Below are 21,685 nucleotides of genomic sequence, written 5' to 3' on the forward strand. Positions count from 1 at the left end.
CCCTTCGTCGACGACAACGGGCTTCTTCGAGTCGGTGGAGGGTTAAAACACTCGTTACTGGATTTTCAAGAAAAACACCCAATTATTCTACCAACTAAAGGTCACTTCGTAACTTTACTGATACGCGAAGCTTACGAAAAAACACTTCATGGTGGAGTACAACTTACCTTAGCAGCTCTTCGTCAACGATACTGGATTTTGGCTGGTCGACGTTCTGTACGCACCTTACATTCACTCGTGTATCACTTGCTGGCGATGGCTCGCGAAAACTACGTAGCAACAAATGGCTGATCTCCCCACCACTCGCGTACGACCGACTAGGCCATTCCTCAAATACCGGCGTCGATTACGCTGGACCTTTCCTTATAAAAACTAGTCCTGGAAGAGGACACCAAACTCGCAAAGCCTATGTCGCTGTCGCTGTCTTTGTCTGTCTTTCCACTCGAGCGATTCACTTAGAACTGGTATCGGATTATACGACTAACGCTTTTCTTGCAGCTTATCGACGCTTTGTATCTCGACGAGGAATGTGTTCTATTCTTACGAGCGATCAAGACACAAATTTCATTGGCGCCGATCGAGAATTGCGTCGGCTCTTTTCTGCCGCGAAATTTGATTTTCAAAAACTGGCTAGCTCCTTAGCTCTGGATGGAACAACATGGAAATTCAACCCTCCTGCCGCCCCTCACTTCGGCGGTATTTGGGAGGCAGCGGTGAAATCCATGAAGTTTCACCTCAGGCGAGTGGTGGGGGAGACTCCTCTCACGTATGAAGAAATGTCCACCGTACTAGCTCAAATCGAAGCTTGTCTGAATTCTCGCCCCCTGGCGCCCTTAAGAACTGACCCCGATTGTAACGAATTTTTAACGCCAGGTCACTTTCTTGTAGGAGTTCCGCTTACAGCCGTGCCCGAACCGTCGCTGACCGACGAAAAACCGGCACGTTTAACACGCCAGCAGTTACTTCAGCAGATGCGCGATCACTTTTGGAAACGCTGGGCGTCGGGGGTACCTACAGCATTTTCAGGCTCGCTCTAAATGGTCACAACCTCAACCTAATGCGCAACCGGGCGACCTGTGCTTGGTCACGTCAGAAGCTACTCCACCTACTAAATGGCCAATCGGACGAATAACGGAGACGTACCGCGGCGATGACAACAGGGTTCGAGTCGTCCTGGTCAGAACACCGTTCGCGACTTTGAAGCGACCGGTTACCAAACTGTGTCTCTTCCCGGCAACGCAGGCAGAGAACTAACTGGCTTCACTTACATGATTCGTTCGTCGTGTAGACGAAGGCGGGCGGAATGTTAGGAATCGGAATTATCGGCCGATAATTGCTGTCAGCTGATAGTTCGGAAACTACCGCTTTGTAAGGCGCTCGCTGTTCTGCTGTCCCCACCACCGCTCTCTCTCTCTATCCACTGGTTTCTTACTAAGAGCTACGTGCTCGTCACTTACAAAAGAGAAAGAGAAGAGAAAGGATCGCGAAAAATATCAAAAGCTAAAGAAAGAGATAAGGGTGTGCAGACGCAGCGGAACGAGTTGCAAATTAATCTTAAAACTAAACATAAAATCTAAATTGACTTTATTTTGTGACTCTGTGAAATAAACTGAGCATTACAAACAAAAAAACTGGAAACTTCAGTCACCCCGATAACTTTAAAAATCTCAACTTCAAACAGCGAGTGAGAAAGCAAGATGACGATACCGATGGCGGCGTGGCGAGACGGACTGTATTTTGTCGCACGGAACGGCATCGGTTTTGTCTTTCTCGTCGCGAATATTCTCGCCCGCGGGTCCGTCCGTCGCGATTATTTGCCGGAGATCCGCTATGAAGGGAATAAAAAATAAACAGATGTGTAATAATGTATAATTTTTATTCTTTATTTTTTTTTGTTTAATTTATAAAATTAAAACATAAGATCCTCCACGACGGCCCCCTCGTCGTTCGCGGCCCCTGCCGCCGCGACCTCTGCCGCCGCGATGACCACCTCTTCCTCCGTGGCCGCCTTAGTTGCCGGCATATATAAGTTTTTTTAACATTTTTTAAATCTGAAATATGATAATGAATTTATATATTCGATTATTTTGGATTGTGACATAATTAAAAAACAAAAAGTAATCGTAGAAATTCATTCGCTACTATTGTAAAAATGAATTCCGTTTCACGAAAATCTAATTCTTCCACATTTATTACACAGAAAAAATTTTACTTACTTTTGACGAAGACGCCTTTTCCTTTTCTTCTTTTTTCATCTTTTCTTCTTTTTTCTCTTTTTCTACTTCCTCCTGCTTTTCTTCTTCTCTTTTATTTTCCACCTTATTTTCTTTCACAATTTCCATCTGTAAATAAAGTATTTGATATATAAATAACGTAATATTAATGATATAATATTTTACTGGCCGATTATACGCACCTCCTGGTCTGACATCTTGCCTTTTGATTGTCTTTTGTTGTTGATGCTGAAACCACTCGAATGTTGGTGGGGATCAAGATCGTGTTCACTGTTTTATAAAATAGACTCTTTCCTAATTTCTAATTTCCAATTTTACGGATTGAATTTTTATTTTCATGTTATTGTAACGTTGCGAAGTTCTCCCTTTCACTGAGTTCTCCGCGTACTTTTGTATGATTTAATCTACGTTGTTAGTTAGGTAGAGGTTCTTACTTACCTTTCGCTGGGCGAGGATACCTGTAGAAATAAGTCGTCCTGGTGGATGTAGACAGTAGGGTAGACGTTTAATTGAAGTTCACACACTTCCGAGCACAACAAATGTTTATTGGTAGTTCGTACAGTTCTTAACTTGCGCGTGTTTTACAATTGACGAATTGCTCTGTCGGGTCTCTGGATCCCGTAGCAGAGTCGTATTTGCGGATTTTGTACGCGTATTAGAATAAAATCCGGATTCGCGTTAACGGACTGGCCGATTCTGAACGAGTTTCACGGAAGTGATCGGGTCGCGATGACTTTGAGTCTGCACTAAACTTGACCTGATACGAGTTCTGTACTATAGTTGGTCTGTACGCGGGCGGTTTGGTCTCGTTATTATATATTGATTAATAAGGTCGACTTTTGATTTGGCAATTCGGGTAAACCACCTCGTCCGGATTGTCAGCGTTCTCGCCGTACGACGACCCGGCTGAGTTGCTCACTCAGAATTTTTGCGGAGCGATGAATTTGGATGGTGCAATAGAAGTTCAAAGAATTTGTATCGCGAAATGTAAGTTTAAAGAATCTGTATAGCGAAATATAAGTTTAAAGAATTTAGGTGGTGAAATAGCGGCTTAAAGAGTTTGGATGGCGAAATAGAAATTTTAAAGAATGCGTCACAGGACGTGACATTATATATTTTTTTAATAATTTAAAATCATAATATTATAAATGAATACAACTTTAAAATGTTTTTAAAATAAATATTGACGTCATTGTTGTTTATTTTTCGTAGTCCACATAAACACTCCCCACCACGGTGCCCTATGTTTCTCCGTACTGCATTTTACGTTTTCGCGACAGTTGCATTCGAAGCAAGAAATAGATAGCATCATTGAATTTATTTCAAAGCTTTGAAAGTGTGAAGTGATCAAAGTGATAGGTGAATATTGTTGTGTGATAGTGACAATGAATAATAGTGAAAATGTTCTCACGATTGAAGTTATTGAAGATAGGAGAAATGAATGCGAACATCAATGTGTGATGGCAAATACAAGTCGGCGGCCAAAATTAACAGTTCATACGAGAAGATACTCGAAAAAAAGAGCATGCCGCGAAAGAAGGCGGCGGTTAACCTTTCAGAATACGGCAAATTGTAAAGAAATTTTTGAAGAAACGACGAATGAATTGTTTGAAATTGAAGAAACAAACAATGCAGAAGATGGGATAAATATGGAAGGCACAAATTCCGAAAATGAAGAATTGATGATACAGAAAGTTGTAACGAACGAGCCTGAAGAACAGTTCTGTATACCAAATGGCTTCAGTATTGTGGACATGCAGCACATTTTTGCTCAATTTCAGAAAATAGGCGACCATGCAAAAAAACAGGGAGGACTGTGGATTTAGACACCTAAAAATAACCGGCATGAAACGGTCGGGCCTGAGGACCACCCTGAGTGTAATATGCGATATGTGCAAATATAAAGGTGAAATCCACAGTGAACCTGACGAAAGCAATAAAATGGAAACAAACCAGTATGCAGTTGCTGGAACAATTGTGAATGGAGGCAGTTATGCCCAAATGGAGGAGTTCCTGGCAGCGATGAACATACCCTCCATGTCGAAGAAAGAATTTAGAAAGCATCACGATAAAATCGTGAAAGCACTAATTCTTGCTGCAGAAGAAGAGATGGTAGCAGCGGCAGGGGAAGAGAAACGCTTGGCCATTGAACGATGCGATATTGTTCCTGGATTTGGAATCCCTCACATCCCTGTTGTGGCCGATGGAAGTTGGATGAAACCATCATATCGGACTGGAACGTATGATTCCGCGTCTGGAGTAGGCGTTATAATTGGATACCACACAAAGATAGTTTTATTTATCGGTGTGAAAAACAAGGTGTGCCGGATTTGTCGATGTGCTGTGAAAAAGAAAGAACAGCCACGGAAACACACCTGTTTCAAAAATTGGAGTGCAAGCCAAGCATCAACGGCTATGGAAAGTGACGCTATAGTCGAAGGCTTCAAGACCAGCGTAGAGAAACGTGGGCTGATTTATTCAACACTGATTTGCTGATGGGGACAGCAGCGTTTATAAAAAAATTATAGATGCGGATCCATATAAAACACAGATTCGTGTAAAAAAAATTGAATGCACGAATCATTTGTTGAGAAGCTTTTGCAGAAAAATGAAAGAAGTTGTAAAGATGACAACTCCGGGTCCATTGAGAAGAATCGTTGAAAGCAGCATTCGGCGAATGCGTGCGGACATAGTAAAAGCCGCAGAGTTCAGATACAGTCAGCAAGTAACAACCGCTGAGAAAATTAAGAATTTGTATGCCGACATACGCAATGTTCCTAGCCACGTTTTTGGTGAACATGCAGATTGTTCAAAACTACAATACTTCTGTGATGGAACGAGTAAAAAGGATGAAAGAACATTGTTCCCGAATTGATGAAGATGAGAGTGTACGAACACATGAAAGAAATACTTCGACCTCTGTTGGCGCATGCTGAGAGTTTGCTGTATAACAGCAACAATAATGCCATCGAAAGTTTCAACGGAATCATCGCAAAATATACAAGAGGAAAAAGATTGAATTTCGGAGAGAGAGGATCTTACACGGGAAGATGTACTGCTGCTGTCCTACAGTATAACACAAAACAAGTGTTGTCGCGTCTGAATACGGCGATGAACAAGAAACCGCCCGTTATTTTACGCAAAATAGAAAATAGAAGGAACAAAGAAAATGAGAAATACAGTGTAGGCGATTGAGTGGAAAATTTGTTTGAAGTGGTAGTGGAAAGGCAAGGATAAATTCTTATCACTGATTTGGAACTTCGAGGAGGAATTTAAAAACACTTTCACTTGTAATTCGTGTATTTAATAAAGATATTACTCGTCGTGCGTATAATTTACAATTCGTCAATTTATTTGTTGATTGAAACAAAGCTGTTCACTTATACTGAACTTTACTAAAGATGAACTGGTTATAATTGGTTTGGATATTTGGTCGCTGTTATCGCCTTGATTGCTTTCACACTAATAATTCGGATTCGGCAGTTCCACATGGGAATCGGTAATCGCGGCGCTCTAGTCGCCGCTGCGACTGTTAATCTTTAAAATGTTGGTGAAGTCGCTAACGGCGCTCTCGTTCGTTATCGACCGAGAGCATTAGAATTTTTGTGGTAATTTCACGACGCATCCGTGAACACGCCGCCCCCCGTTGAATGAATTCATTCAACAAGAGTGATGCAATATAGTGAACGTGATTGGAAATTACTAGTGATTGGAATGTGGAACCTTAACAATGATTATGGTGTCGGCGATAAAGGTAAGTTTAAATAATTATGTGATTACAATTTAAGAATTCGCTCGGATATACATTAACTGGTATTAATCGTGGTATCGTGAAAATATAACTACGCATTACTATTTGGCGTCGTAGATTCTGTGACTTCGGCGTTGATCGCGATCGGAAGGAAACATAGTTTGGAGATGGGACGTTTATATTCGGAATTCGCTGTTTTTAGTGTGACGACTCGGACGAGGCCATCGTCTCCTGGATGACACGCAGTAATTCGTCCGAGTTCCCATCGACTTGGTGGAAGGTTCTGACTACGAAGCAGGACAAGCTGACCTACTTTGGTAAGATTTTGCGTAGTTTTCCATTTCGGTCGTTGGTGTAAGGTGTGTAGATAGTCGTTGCGCCACGCTTTCCAGAATGTTTCGGTGATTTTTTGTACAAGTTGCCAGCGCGATAATCTATTGTCCCGGACATCAAATACGGTCGGTTCTGGTGACGCTAGTAAAGCGGTTCCGATTAAGAAATGTCCCGGTGTCAACGTGTTGTAATCGTCGAGACAATCGGATTCGGCACCGAGCGGTCGTGAGTTAAGACATGCTTCTACTCGGCATAATAAGGTTAGCATTTCTTCAAACGTTAAAGTATGCGAGCCAATAGTGCGTTTGAGATGGTGTTTTACGCTTTTCACTGCTGCTTCCCATAATCCGCCGAAATGGGGAGCGTTCGGGGGCAAGAAATGCCATTCAACTCCGTCGGTTGCTAATTGGTTGCCAAAATCGGGGTTTTTAGTTGCCGAGCGAAAAGCAGCGGTTAACTCACGATTCGCGCCTTGAAATGTGGTTCCGTTGTCAGAATACATTGTTTTCGGAAGGCCGCGGCGAGACACAAATCGTTGATAGGCGGCCATGAACGCTGCGGAGCTATAATCGCTGACGAGCTCAATGTGGATTGCTTTAATTGTCAAGCAAACAAAAACCGCGATGTAAGCTTTGTGAGCTTTGTGACCGCGACCGGATGTTGTTCGGACCTGAATTGGGCCTGCATAATCGACCCCGGTGTTAATAAATGGTCGTTCTACCTTGGTGACTCGAGAGACGGGCAAGTTTCCCATGAGCTCGGACGGCACTACAGCTTTTTCCCGAGTGCACGCCACGCATTTATATAAAACACTGCGGATTGTAGCGCGTGCTCGAATAATCCAGTATTCGTTGCGTAAGTGTGCAAGCGTGAGTTTCGGACCTGCGTGTAACAAATTGCGGTGTGTGCTCTCAATTAATAAGGTTAGGAGTGGATGTGATCGAAGAATGATCGGTGTCTTTGCATTTTTTCTAGTTGGGAGTTTGCTAGCCGTCCCCGTGCTCGAATTAACCCTTCCGAATCTAAGTACGGAGTTAATGAGAGGAGAGGACTTGTTTTTGGGATTGGTTTGGATGACCTTAAGGCTCTCCTCTCCTCTGGAAAGGCCTCTTGTTGCAACCTTTTTAACCAGTACAATTTGGCTTGCTTAACTAAATTTGGAGTCAGAATTATTGATGAAGCAGATGCCTTAATACATCTCGTGGGAAGGTTTTGGTCAGGTTGACTTTTAATTCTTACGCGAAGGGTTTGGATGAAGCGAAGTAAGTATGCCGTTACTCGCAATAGTTTCGACCATGAAGAATATCGAAATGTTAATTCCCATTGATCAACACAGGTAGCCATGCTCTGGAGGCTCGACTGTTTTTCTTCAAGCGACGTGTTTGGAGACGATAAGTTCCTGTCGGTGGGCCACGAGGACGTTTTTAGCCATTGCGGACCAGACCACCATAACAGGTAATCTTTTAATTTTGGATTGGCATTCCCCGCGAAGCGCAATCGGCTGGATTTTCATTGGTGGGCACGTAATGCCATTGCGCATGTGACACAAGATTTTGTACCTTTGCAACGCGGTTTGCCACGAACGGTTTCCATCGAGTGGCTGATTGATTCAGCCATGCGAGAGTTACGCGAGAATCCGTCCAACAATGACATTCGATCGATTGCTCTTTTAGTGCGGTGGATACAAATTTTAAAAGTTGGGCGAGAAGAAGTGCGGCGCACAACTCCAATCGAGGAATACTAATCGTTTTAAGTGGAGCGACCCGCGTTTTGGCTATTAATAGAGAGACAGTAACGGTACCATCAGATAGGATACTTCGTGAATAAACTATCGCGGCGTAAGCTTTGGTTGAGGCATCTGAGAACCCATGCAGGCTCTGCGTTCGAATAGTTTTTGGAGCGATTTTTCGCGGTATGGATAGTTTTTCCAATTCGGGAAGCTGAATACAAAATTTCTGCCATTCAGTGAGAATGGCAGCTGGAAGAATATCATCCCAATCGCAACGAAGTGACCAGAGTTTCTGGATATAAATTTTTGCTACAATGATGACTGGAGAGATCCACCCTAAAGGGTCGTACAGTTTCGCTATCGTTGACAGGACTGTTCGTTTAGTGTTGGCTGGGTTGATTGTAAGGATTTGGTTTGAAACTTTAAAACGAAATTGATCCAAAGCGGGATTCCAAATTATTCCAAGGACCGAAATTATTTCATTAACTTGCAAGGATTTGCTGGTTGCGAGGCCGTGATCCTCTGGATTTATATCAGTGAGCAAGGCTGGGTCATTGCTGGCCCACTTTCGTAACGAGAAGCCACCTTTGGCGAGAAGCGTTGTAATTTGGTTTCGCAATTGGCGAACTGATTCGAGGCTGTCGCCACCAAAAAGAAAATCATCAACATAGGCTTGGTCCCGGATTATTGAAATTGCGTCGGGAAAACTCGATCCCTCATCCTCGACGAGCTGTTGCAAAACTCGCAAGGCAAGATACGGAGCTGGAGCAGTCCCATAAGTGACTGTGAGGAGTTGATATTCCTCAACGGCCCCATGTGGAGAATCGCGCCAAAGAATTCTTTGGTAATCGAGGTCTTGAGGATCGACTAGTATCTGGCGATACATTTTTGCAACATCCGCCGTATAAACAAATTGGAATTGACGCCATCGAATTAATATGGATACCAGATCTTGTTGGAGTTTCGGCCCGGTGAAAAGATGATCGTTAAGTGACGTCCCGTTAGACGTTTTGCGTGATGCATTAAAAACAACGCGAAGGCGAGTTGTGGCGCTACTTTCACGAATAACAGCGTGATGCGGTATATAATAACAATTTCGAGTATTTGGTGGAAGAGAATTGACTTTTTTCATGTGTCCGAGAGCTTGGTACTCTGCAAGGAAGGTTTTATACTCATCTGCTTTGGATGAGTCGCGACGAAGACGATTCTCTAATGAATGAAGACTTTTTAATGCTCCGGATCGTGATTCTCCTAACGGAATGGGAGGTTTGGTTTTAAATGGTAGTCGAACGATATAGCGTCCATTTGGTGCGCGGTAATGCGTGGATTGGAAGTGTGATTCGCAATTCTTATTTTCAGGAGTCAGGATCGTAGGAGTGAAAACGTCCTCAAGTTCCCAGAACCGGCGTAGATCCTGGTCGAGGTTTTCGAGGATTGAAAGGTGGTGAATTCCGACTGTGGAAGACGAGGATTGGCATTGGATCGGACCTGAGAGTATCCATCCTATCGTGGTATTTTGAGCGACAGGATTACACGCAGGGCCCTTTCTCACCCCTTGCAATAAAAGTTGGCCATAAAGATCCGCTCCAATGATGATATCAATTGGGTCCGAGCTCATCGGTTCCTTGTCCGCAAGGTTCAAATCTGCAAGGTGAGACCAATTAGCTTGTGCATGGTTTCGCGCGGGTACATACCTGGTTAACGATTTCATTATAATAGCGGTGGTCGAATATGCAGGTTCATTCGATTCAGCCGGCGTGATAATAATAGCAGCCACTTGAGTAGCATGAGAATGGTTTTCACCGATTCCGGTAATGCGTGTGTGCTGCCTAGTGCGATCAAGACGGAGCGACTGAGCTAAATGATCCGTTATGAGTGTAGCGGCTGAGCCTTGGTCAAGCAACGCTCGAGCACTGATGCATCGGCCCTGGCTAGAATGTACTCGGACGCGTGCTGTCGAGAGAAGAATACTTGCATTAGTAAGCGTACCAGAAGCGACATTTGTACTTATCTCGATTTCGGTTTCGGAAGTAGCGGAGCTCGTCTGCGGTATTGGCGGTGCAACGTCCTTGGCGGTCGAAAAATGTAATAATGTGTTATGCCGTTGGTTGCATTCTTTACAAAGATGAGGGCTCTTACAATGTGCGGCAGCATGCTTGATTGAAAAACAATTTACGCACCGTTTCTGTTGCTTAATAAAATTGAAGCGATCAGATTTTGTTTTTGAAAGAAATGACGGACATTGATATATTAAATGATTTTGCCGACAGACGGGGCAGATTATTTTGGTCGACGTCGTGGAATGCGCAGATATATTTTTTGGTTTGATCGATTTATATTTTTCCGCTTCGCTTTGTTTGTCGCGTTTGGTTTCCGGTAGACTTTCTAAAGCGCGAATTCTCTTAAGCAAAAACGCATCGAATTCGTCGTAGGTGGGAAAATCGGTATTATCGCTGAGAGTGAATTCCCATGCTTTTCGCGACGCGCGATCTAATTTTTGAGCTCCGAGAAAAACAATTACGTCACTCCAATTATCAACCGGGCGGTTTAAATTTCGGAGCATTTGAAGCGAAACGTTTATTTTGTCACGTAACATTTTCAAATCATGCGGTGTTTCGGACGAAACAGATGGTAACGAAAACAAGGTATTCAAATGGGTTGATATTAACCGACGTTTGTTATCGTAGCGCGTTGTTATTATTTTCCACGCGACTTCAAAATTGTTTTCGGTTACAGGTAGGTGACTAACGGCTTCGCTCGCTTCGCCCGCTAGCGAGGAGCACAAAAAATGGAGACGCTCAACGTTCGTTAAGGAAGCATTGTTGATCACCATGGAGGTGAAACGGTCACGGTAACTTTCCCACTCCGTGAACTTTCCATCGAAGGACGGCAATTGTATCTTTGGTAAGTGAGCCGTTTGTCGTGACGTCACTGAATTTGAAAAACTTACGTTTGCTGATGGCTCGGTTGTAGGTGTGACCTGGGCTAGCATTTCCGCCATGAAGTCCATTGCTTCCTGATACCGCTCCTCGGCCTGGATAAAATGATTCTCAACGAAGTACGGTAGGCTGGACCTCGTCTTTTGATCGATACAGGCGGTGATCCTTGAGTCCAGATCTTGACTTTGTTGATACGCTTCTTTCAGCATGGTCATCCGGTTTTGGGTTGTTGCTGCGGTCATCTTGGTTTGCCCCAGCTTCTTGAAATTGGTGAGCGCTCGGTCAATTGAGCGCATGGTTTGCATTTGCTTATGCAGTAGTTCTTCGAGAGTGCTCATGGCCGTTAACGGTTTAATTTTCGAATTGTAGGTGGACGAGTACCTGGTTGATTTTCCTCGATCCCAATCCGGCTCGAAGGACCAATTTTATGTAGGCGATTGAGTGGAAAATTTGTTTGAAGTGGTAGTGGAAAGGCAAGGATAAATTCTTATCACTGATTTGGAACTTCGAGGAGGAATTTAAAAACACTTTCACTTGTAATTCGTGTATTTAATAAAGATATTACTCGTCGTGCGTATAATTTACCATTCGTCAATTTATTTGTTGATTGAAACAAAACTGTTCACTTATACTGAACTTTACTAAAGATGAACTGGTTATAATTGGTTTGGATATTTGGTCGCTGTTATCGCCTTGATTGCTTTCACACTAATAATTCGGATTCGGCAGTTCCACATGGGAATCGGTAATCGCGGCGCTCTAGTCGCCGCTGCGACTGTTAATCTTTAAAATGTTGGTGAAGTCGCTAACGGCGCTCTCGTTCGTTATCGACCGAGAGCATTAGAATTTTTGTGGTAATTTCACGACGCATCCGTGAACATACAGTGAGAAGAGAAAGGAAAAAAAATTACAAAGCACGTGCGGAAACAATTCCGTTCTGAAAAGGATTCCAATTACGGACCAAACGCTGAAAAGCCGGATATGGCTAACAATATTTATGAATTACAGGAAAACAAACATATGGAAATGTTACAGAATTGGCAAAATAGAAGAGATGCCATTGAAGAAGAAACCATCGGTCAAGCGAAAAATCCGAGATGGTTGAATTACAAATCTAAATTATTGACGGCCTCTAATTTTGGAAGAATATGCCGTCGTCGAATTGGTACGCTCTGTGGAAATTCAGTGAAGTCGTTAGTGTATCCACGACTGATTAGTGCACCTGCAGTACAATATGGACAGGAATGCGAAAAATTCGCACGTGAAGAACTAAGTGTGTGCATTGGTGTTAAAATTAAAGAATGTGGATTATTGATAGTGCCATCCCGTTCTTAGGAGCTTCGCTAGATGGACTTATAGACGAAGAGGGCATTGTGGAAATCAAATGTCCGAAAACGGCGGAGAATTTATTGCCGGACGAGGCAATCAAAAGTGTTGCAGTTATTCGGCGTATACTTGCAGACGCAGAAGGAAATTCATTGAACAGGAACCACTACTATTACTACCAAGTACAAGGACAATTACATGTCACAGGTAGAAAATATTGCTTATTTTGTATTTGGACCCGAAAAGGGTTAAAGTACATTAGAGTCGATAGAGACGATAACTTTTGGCAAAACAATACGGAGCCAAAATTAATTCAATTTTATTTATTGTGCGTGTTACTGGAATTAATAGATAGCCGATACAATAGGGGAATGCCCATTCGGGAGCCTCAATTTATAACAGAGGAGAAAACAAGCTTAGAAAAGCGCAAAAGGTCTCTCTCAGAAAGTAGCACGAATACTGCTACTGTCCGGCATCGCACTGCACTGTAAAGTGCAGTAACACTAACTCTGTTAGTGGTTCACAATTGCATTAAATAGCAATTGTACTCGCGGATCATACGATCTCGCGAGTTGTTCGACGCCGATATACACATTTCAAAATAGTGACCTTTGAAAAGTCAAAAAATGTCTTATGCGGACAGTAATAAAAAATACTGTTACTGTCCGGCATCGCACTGCACTGTAAAGTGCAGTAACACTGACTCTGTTAGTGGTTCACAATTGCATGAAATAGCAATTGTACTCGCGGATCATACGATCTCGTGAGTTACGCGATGCCATACTATATTTCTTAATGTGTTACAGATTTTCGAACAAAGGATTCCCGAGAAGAGGTTTTTTGGAGCGAAGCGAGCGTAGGACTCAAAATTTATTTTGTCAGCTGAAACAATTTTTTTCTTATTCCCTTCATGAAATTATTAATGTCCTATATCATCTATTTCCATTAACTTTTTCTTTTTTCAATATTTATCTTCATTCATCTTCATTCATCTTTGCATGAACATTTTTGTCGTTGAGAAATTAAAAACAGCATTTTCCTCTTCTCGAAATAAACTAAAAAATTATATATAGGTATATTCAAGAAAGCATTACCTACCAGGACAAATGGAATGCAAATATGCTGTCTGATCACGTATAATTGGCAAGTATAATCTTATATGATTAATATTACGTTATCTATACATAAATTACTTTCTTCACAGATGGACGAGGAAGAAGAAGAAGAAAAGAAAGAGGAAATGAAAAAGAAAGAGCATAGAAGAAACAGGAGAAAGAGGTCTAAGGAACGAAGTCGGATAAAAGGGAACAGAAAGGAGAATCCGAGGCTGTCAACGTCGCAAGTAAGTAAAAGCGTTGATTCTTCTATGTAATAAATGTGGCAGAATTAGATTTTTCGTGAAATGGAAATTATGTCTACAACTATAGCCACTGAATTTCCATGATTGCTTCTTCTTCTTATAAAACATTCATTATTATATTTCAGATAAAAAAAATTCAATATCATAGCCACGACTGGGATGGCTGTCATGGTAATCGACGATGCAGACGCCGCGGAGAAAGAAGAGGCGGCGGGCGACGGGCGGCCAATTATTATTTATATGTATACCTATATTGATAATATTTAAATGAATAAAGTGTATATATAGATCAATTTACATCGGTTTATTTTCCATTCCTCTTCTGAAATTATTAATGCCATGTGGTTTTTATTCGTATAAGTTTTATAGTGGCGTACGTTATGCGTGTGACTCGACCATATGTATTTCTGCAGATCGGTACTACGTGTTTCATTCATGATACTCCTTCTCTTTCTATCGCGCTGTCCTTTTCTATGTCCGCCTGGAATTAAAATCTCGCTCGGCTCGAGTGAATTCATTTTGCTAGATGGTCAGGATTGTCACAGATGTGGCAACACCGCAACAGAACTCTCAAATGATGTGATTCGACAACTATGCCACCTCACTTTCGTTTCATATTCTGCATAATGACGTTAGATGTCACACCGTCAAATGTCACATTTATCAATTACGTATTTTCATGATTGCCCGATTCTTTCCAGTGGCGCTTACATCGATTCGGAGGAGGCCTCGAAGGAGTCTGTGTCCTTAATAACAACATCATTATTACTATATCTACATGAGATATAATGTAATATACATTTAATAACAATACCCATATGGCTATATCTACATTAGATATGAAGTATACATTTAATAACAATAGCATTACTGCTGTATCAACATTAGATATGTATTATACATTTAATAACGATATCATTGTTACTATATCTGCATCAGTTGTGTAATATACATTTAATAACGATAACTTTATGTCTATATCTATATTGAACATAATGCTATATACATTTAATAACAATGTCATTATTTCTATATCTCCATGAGATATAATGTAATATACATTTAATAACGATAACTTTATGTCTATATCTATATTGAATATAATGCTATATACATTTAATAACAATATCATTATTACTATATGTACATGAGATATAATGTAATATACATTTAATAACAATATACTTGTTACTATATCTACACCAGATATGTAATATCTTTTTAAAAAACGGTTTTTATTGCAAAAAACCGGGAAGTTTCTAATCTCAACATAGACTGACTTTAATGATCCTTTAATATATTGTCGGGGGCATGATTCTGAACATCTTTTTCATTATGCATAATTAACGGAAACCTTTAGTTTTCGAGATATTCGTGAAAAACTATTGTTATTTTTCCTGCCTTTGTTCGCCGATTATTCCGAGACAGATGGACCAATTGGAACGAAACCTTTTGCATCTTCTAGAGTATGTCCCCCGATTGGTGCCGTTAAAAAAACATTCTATATTTTTTCATTCCGAACGGTTTTTATTGCAAAAAACGTACTATTTCATGTACGTGCGGTGTATGTTCACCGATTGTTCTGAGACGGATGGACCAATCGGAATGAAACTTTTTGCATCTTGTACAGTATAACTCCCCATTGGTCCCGTAAAAAAAATGTTTTGCATGTTTTTATTCCTAACGACTTTTTTTTCTAAATGTACGTTCGCTGATTACTTCGAGACGGATGGACCAATCGGAATGAAATCTTTTGCGTCTTGTAGGATACGTGTTCCGATTGGTCCCGTTATAAAAACATTTCGCATTTTTTTATTTCGAACGGTTTTCATTGTTTCAAAATACGTTCTGATTCAAGCAATGCACCGATTGCGACGAAAGTTTTCACATTTCGTAGATCATTCCACGATGATTCCATTTCCCAAAATTTATGTATCTTCTTATTGTTAATAACTATTGTTAGTATAATAAAAAGCCTATTCTTTAGGGTCACCCTCCAAGGAATATACCGATCGCGATTTTTCAAAGTTGTCCCTGCAAGTAAACTTCGTCAGTTTCTTTACCGAATTGGTTGCTAATACGGTATCCTTCGAATACTGCTCGTTCCACTAAAAAGTGTGAAATAAAATAATTTTTAACAAAGAAAAGATCCGGCTTCGAAATGCACTAAAAAGTATAAAATAATTTCTATTTCATTTATATCTGTATTCCACAGCTATTAATACAATCTACTTTATCGTTAAATAGGATACTAAATATATTTCAACCTTTTCGGAGGCGGCGCAAAATTAATCATATAATTTTTTCTTTGAAAAATAATAGGAATTTCATTATATCGTGTATCTTTACCATATCATCATCGCTTATCAATTATCCTACGTAACATATTTCTGTCCACCATTTATATGATCGCAAATTAAGAAGCAAGCTGTAGAGGGGAATCTCGCACGTTATTAAAAATCTCCCTAGTGAGCTGCGCAAGTTAAGTATGGTCTCTCGTGAAATGCAGTATACGTGTACATCAGAAGTGCTACCAACTTCTGATACAATCGCTACGATTACAAATGTTTTCTGCCGTATTTATAACGATTCGAATATGTTTACTTACGACTTATTAATTACCAAGTTTGCCATACCGCAATCAAATCGTTATTGGCAGTATTGTGTAGTCAGGTACTTTTAATTTTGCGCCGCCTCCGAAAAGGTTGAAATATATTTAGTATCCTATTTAACGATTAAGTGGATTGTATTAACCCTTTCGCTCCGGCAGTGTGCTCCGTTGGAGTGGCACCGCTGTACGCGCCATCGGTACCGCCGAATAGCGCCACTGAACAGAGCTCTGCGCCGCCAAGTGTGCATGTTGCGCTTAGGTAAACTGGTGTTCGGACATACATCTTTTGCTGCAGCCTTGTCATTCTTCGGATCGTACACTTCTTTAAATATGACACAACAACATATTTGGAGATTTTGCAATTATTACCAATAAAAATATATTTAAATACTAAAAATTACGACGTCACGCTGACGTCGTCTATAGGCGACGCCCGTACACACAGGTCGTCGCGCGGATGCCGTCTATAGGCGACGCTCGTACACACAGATCGTCACGCGGATGTCGTCTATAGACGACGCTCGTAGCGAAAGGGTTAATAGCTGTGGAATACAGATATAAATGAAATAGAAATTATTTTATACTTTTTAGTGCATTTCGAAGTCGGTTTTTTTTTTGTTAAAAATTATTTTATCTCTGGTCTCTTCATGTACGAATTCCAGAAGCCTTCACCATCAGAACTGATATCTTTATTGTCTGCTTCTACATCGTGCTGAGGGGCTGCGAACAGTGGCGATGCAGCTGGAGCGATGTCTGGAGGCAAATTATTCAAGAAAGGAATCGCGACTGAGTCATCTTGAAAAATTTACGGGTCGTAGCAATGACCAACACGGATGGGAAGCGCAGATTTTGCATGAAGTGCTGTAAAGTGGGCGTTGTCATTATTCATGATGTTGATCACATCAACGCTGTCTTCATGATACCGAGAATATCTCATGTAATACAGGTAAATTCCATCCCCCAAGTCCTCAAAGAACTGTTGTGGTGTCAATCGTTGAGTTTTGAAGATAAAGTCCTGGTTCTCAGCATTGTACGCAAAAACGTTGATTGTCCGATTCAGTATTAGAGACAGCGCTAAGATCTGCTCACTTTCGGCCCAAGTGGCAAGTGTCATGCAGTTGCGACACAAGTCCTCAAAAGAACGTCGACTTGCTTGTCGTTCCAGGAATCGTTCAAACTTGGATCTGTGAACGTTCAACAAAACGAAAGTTGCAACCCTCAAAAGAGCCATCATTGTCTCGTCACCAAAGAGAACACGCGAAACAGCGTTGTAGAAACAGTCTCCCCTCCCGGTGGTGTTGACTGCCTGCAATTGATTTTGAAGATGTCGCTCCATCCGGATCTGATATCGTCGTGACAGAGCTCGAATCTTTGAAGGAAAGTTGATTTCAACCAAAGTCTTGGGAGCTGAGTTCCAGATGATATCCAAGAGTTCATCCAAATTGACATGTCGCTTCACTAATGTTGTCATCTGTTCAAGTGAAAGATGATGCGCTGCAGTGTAAAGAATGTTGCGAGCTGTTTCACGTGTTACAAATCGCTGCTCTTGTGTGACTTGTGGGAGAAGTATCAAGTCTTCGTCACTACGTTCTCCAACATCAGGAAGTGGAACAAATTCTTCGGTTCCTTCGTCATTGATGGGAATCTTGAGAATGAAGAAGCTCATGCTGCTAAAGATCAAAGGAAGTCCGAGAAGAAACCCGCAGGCTTCCTGAGCAGACATGTCGCGGTTGTTGAATTTCATGAGAAGAAGGTGAACAACTTTCACAGCAGGATCGTTCTGCTCTATTCGCGCCAAGATATTCGACAAGAGCTGTCTGAGTCCATTTGATGTAAGCTCTGTTTTCGAAGCATACTTTGCAAGGTACGCAACAAGTTTATAGACTGAAACAACAGCACTGATGTCCATGTTTGCGCGCCAGAGCTGCATGATGTCAGGGTTATATCGATTGAGCCAAGGATCGTTTCGCTTCAGATCGGATGACAAAGAGCGATCAATATCCGTTGGATGAATGTCAAATCTTGCAGACACTGTACATCCGGTCCAGGATCCATGTTGTTTTCACTGATCTTACCAGACTTGGCACATGTTGAGCACTGGTCGAATTTATTGTGTTTCATGTTGGGGAGTGATCGTTGACAGTCCTTGCATGTTTTCCATTCGATGGACTTGAGGAATTGATCCAATTCTTCTTCACGACTTTGAGGCACTTCTTTACCTTGAGCTCGCTGACGACTGCGGGACATTTTCTCCTTAGGAGCTCTTGACGGAGATCTCTCATCTGACACCGATCGAGCACTTCGGATTCCTCTATGTTTCGATTCTCTGAGTGCCCTTCCGTCAAGGCTTGGCCGCAGACGACCAGATTGACATTTCTTCCTCCCTGGCCGACTTTCAAGAGTACTCTATCTTCGATGTACATCCTACCATCGTCGCTTGATTCAGTGGATTCGGGGTCGGGTAAAAGAGGTTTTGGTACTTTGTTCGAAGAGGCCTGGGCTCCTTGAATAAACTTCCCGTCTTTATCACGAGAATGTTTCCGCTTCAGGGGCATACCTGCTGATGAATAGACTACAAATGAGATTAGTGATATGTGATGAGCCAAAATGCACATAAATATTTGATATCAGGCTTTTCAAATCACTTATTTCACTCATTAGCGCGCTTGACGGCTCCTGACCAGTCTTTGACAGCTGTGGCCGATCTCGTTGCCGGTGTCCTACCCCTTAGCTCAAGTCACTGTGCAAAATAATTTTCAAAAGCCCTCCATCTCTCTTCATTTTTTTCTTTCCCTAACAATAGCCATCTCTACATCATTATCTTTCCATCGGCAGCTGTGTGAAGAGGATAACTCCGTTTCCGGTGTCTACCGTCTTTTGGTCACACAGATACTGGTGGTGGTGTTAGTGAAAGAAGAGGGGCTCTTCTCTTACAGCGCGATTGTCAGTAATGATGTTATCTTGTCACAACTAATTGTTAGATTAGAAATATAGATAAATGTCAAAACTGATATCGACTGAAGAGGCCCTAACAGTCCCTATCATTCCCTAACCGTGTCTGTCTTTCCCTGTTTCAGCTCTAGCCGATCGTCTTTCGAGGACCTGCCGGAGACTACTCCAGTTGAGTCGGGTGCTTCCTTTCTTACCTTTTTTGAGTTAATGATGAGTGAGTGTAAGTGAGAAGCGAGCGAGAGATCGATAGATAGATAGATAGATAGATAGATAGATAGATAGATAGATATTTTATTATTGTTCAGAGTTGAACAAACTACACAATGAAACGTGTATAAGTATAAAGCATAGGTTACTTATAAGTACAAAGAATAAATTTCTATAGAAGAGATACAACATATAAGCAGAAAAGAAAAATAGTAGCAGATTATTTAAAGAATGTGAGACAGGTGATTTCTTGTAAGTACAGTAGATGAAGTTGATGTGATACAGTATTGAGATCGTTGTTACTCGGGTGATTCGGTTGATAGTAGCCAGGATTTGATTTGGTTTTTGAAGCTTTCTATTGATGGTGCAGATTGAATCCCTTCAGGAATGCTGTTCCACAGTGTTGGAGCAGAAACGGCAAAGGCATGTTTGAACATGTCAGTCCGATGGTTTGGTACTACTAGAGCTGGTTGTCTAGCAACGAGCCGACTGGGTCTATTGGCAATATATGAGACTAGTAGGTTGGCCAGATAAGTAGGACAGTTAGTGTTAAGAGTGTTGTAAATTATAATAGCAAGAAAGTAGTTTCTTTGATTAGTAATAGTGAGCCAGCCAAGATCTCTTGTGAGGCCTGATATAGGTGAATCACATCTGGCACCAGTGACAAATCGAACTGCTCTATTTATGATACGTTGAAGCCTAATATTCGGTACTGTGCCAATGCCATTTAGCACTGCTAGGCAATAATTAATATGCGGCAGAATTAAGGCGTTAGCCAGACTTGTCCTTAGTGAAGCATCAGTATATTTGACCATGTTGTACAATTGGTAAAAGGAGGAGTTGGTCTTTGACAGGATATGATTAACATGATCAGGGAAGGTGAGCTTTGAGACCATAAACACACCCAGGTTGCGAACTGTGCTTTTGAAGGGTATATTGACATTGTCCAGACTAAGACTAGGAAGTTGTGAAGGGTCCAGTCTATTTACGAAGCGTCTAGCTCCAAAGATGATGGCTTGAGTTTTACCTACATTGAGATGTAGTTGAGAGGCCCAATTTCGAATGCAGGCGATATCTTCATTGATTTTGTTAAGACAGTCAGCTAGATCATCATAGGCACAACATTTATAAATTTAGAGATCATCGACGTAGAGAAGTCGACGCGAGTTTTTGATGACATTTCCTATGTTGTTGATGAAGAGAGAAAAGAGTAAAGGCCGAAGAATTGATCCTTGGGGGACGCCAGCAGCTGTATGAGACCAACTAGAGAAAGTGCCATCATGATTTCTGACCGCCTGCATTCTACTTGATAGATAGGACACGAGCCATTTGATTGCTCCTTCGGAAAGACCGAGGGCTTTTAGCTTGAGTAGTAGTAGGTGGTGAGAGACTGTGTCAAACCCCTTGGAGAAATCGAATAATACCAGCACAGTTAGCTTTTTCGAGTCCATGTTATGTCTGATATCATTGACTAATTTTATAAGTGTTGTTTGTGTGCTGTGGTCTTCGCGGAACCCACATTGAAAGGGATCAAAAAGCTGATGGCAGTTAAAGAATTCAGTGAGCTGATTAAAGTCTAGTCTTTCCAGTATCTTGTTCAGAAAAGGTAGTAATGCTATGGGTCGGTAATCACTAGGAGATGTGCGGGTTTTCTTCTTTTTGACAGCAATGATGATGACTTTCTTCCATTCGTCTGGAAACGTTGAGTCCGCCAGTGATTTATTGAAGAGGACACGGAGAAAATCAATTAAGCTGTCCAGTAGAGGAAGTATCACGCCACGTGCTATCCGGTCTATGCCAACAGCTGGTGAAGTGATTGATGAGAAAGCAGTACATATTCTGTCAGCAGATATTGGTGAGAAGTTGAACTTGATATCAGCGCTGACGGGGGTACTAGTAAGGATAGCTAGTGAAGTTGAAGTAGAATTGGTAGAAATAGCAGCAAAGTAAGTATTTAAAGCTTCGGCAAATACTGTTGGAGGCTGATGATCCGCGTTTTTAACAAGGGATAGCCGCTATAACTCTTTCCATGCTGCACCACCAGTGAGGTCAGATAGTCTTTGTCGATAACAGTTAGCGCGCGCCATTGAAACTTTGCCACGATGAGTGTCTCTGGCAGCTTTATACGCGAGAAGTTCAGGCGTTTTTTTGTTTCGTCTGTACTTGCGATATAGATTATTAACTTGTTTGCCAGAATTTCTGAGTAGGAGGTTCATCCATGGGGCAAGCTTAGTGGAATTGAC

At 41.6% G+C, this 21,685-nt stretch overlaps 2 long non-coding RNA genes across 2 annotated transcripts; both read left to right on the forward strand.

Moving 5' to 3' along the window:
• Window positions 1-7,306: 7,306 nt before the first annotated feature.
• LOC123988863 lies at window positions 7,307-9,690 on the forward strand. The gene is made up of 3 exons (XR_006830317.1): window positions 7,307-7,580; window positions 7,655-7,773; window positions 9,407-9,690. It is a non-coding gene; the product is annotated as an uncharacterized LOC123988863 (long non-coding RNA).
• Window positions 9,691-10,866: 1,176 nt separating this feature from the next.
• Window positions 10,867-11,422, forward strand: LOC123988864. The gene is made up of 4 exons (XR_006830318.1): window positions 10,867-10,951; window positions 11,021-11,110; window positions 11,193-11,256; window positions 11,356-11,422. It is a non-coding gene; the product is annotated as an uncharacterized LOC123988864 (long non-coding RNA).
• The last annotated feature ends 10,263 nt before the right edge of the window (window positions 11,423-21,685 follow it).

This window comes from Osmia bicornis, unplaced genomic scaffold (genome assembly GCF_907164935.1).
Source record: "Osmia bicornis bicornis unplaced genomic scaffold, iOsmBic2.1, whole genome shotgun sequence".
Taxonomy (NCBI): Eukaryota; Metazoa; Arthropoda; class Insecta; order Hymenoptera; family Megachilidae; genus Osmia; species Osmia bicornis.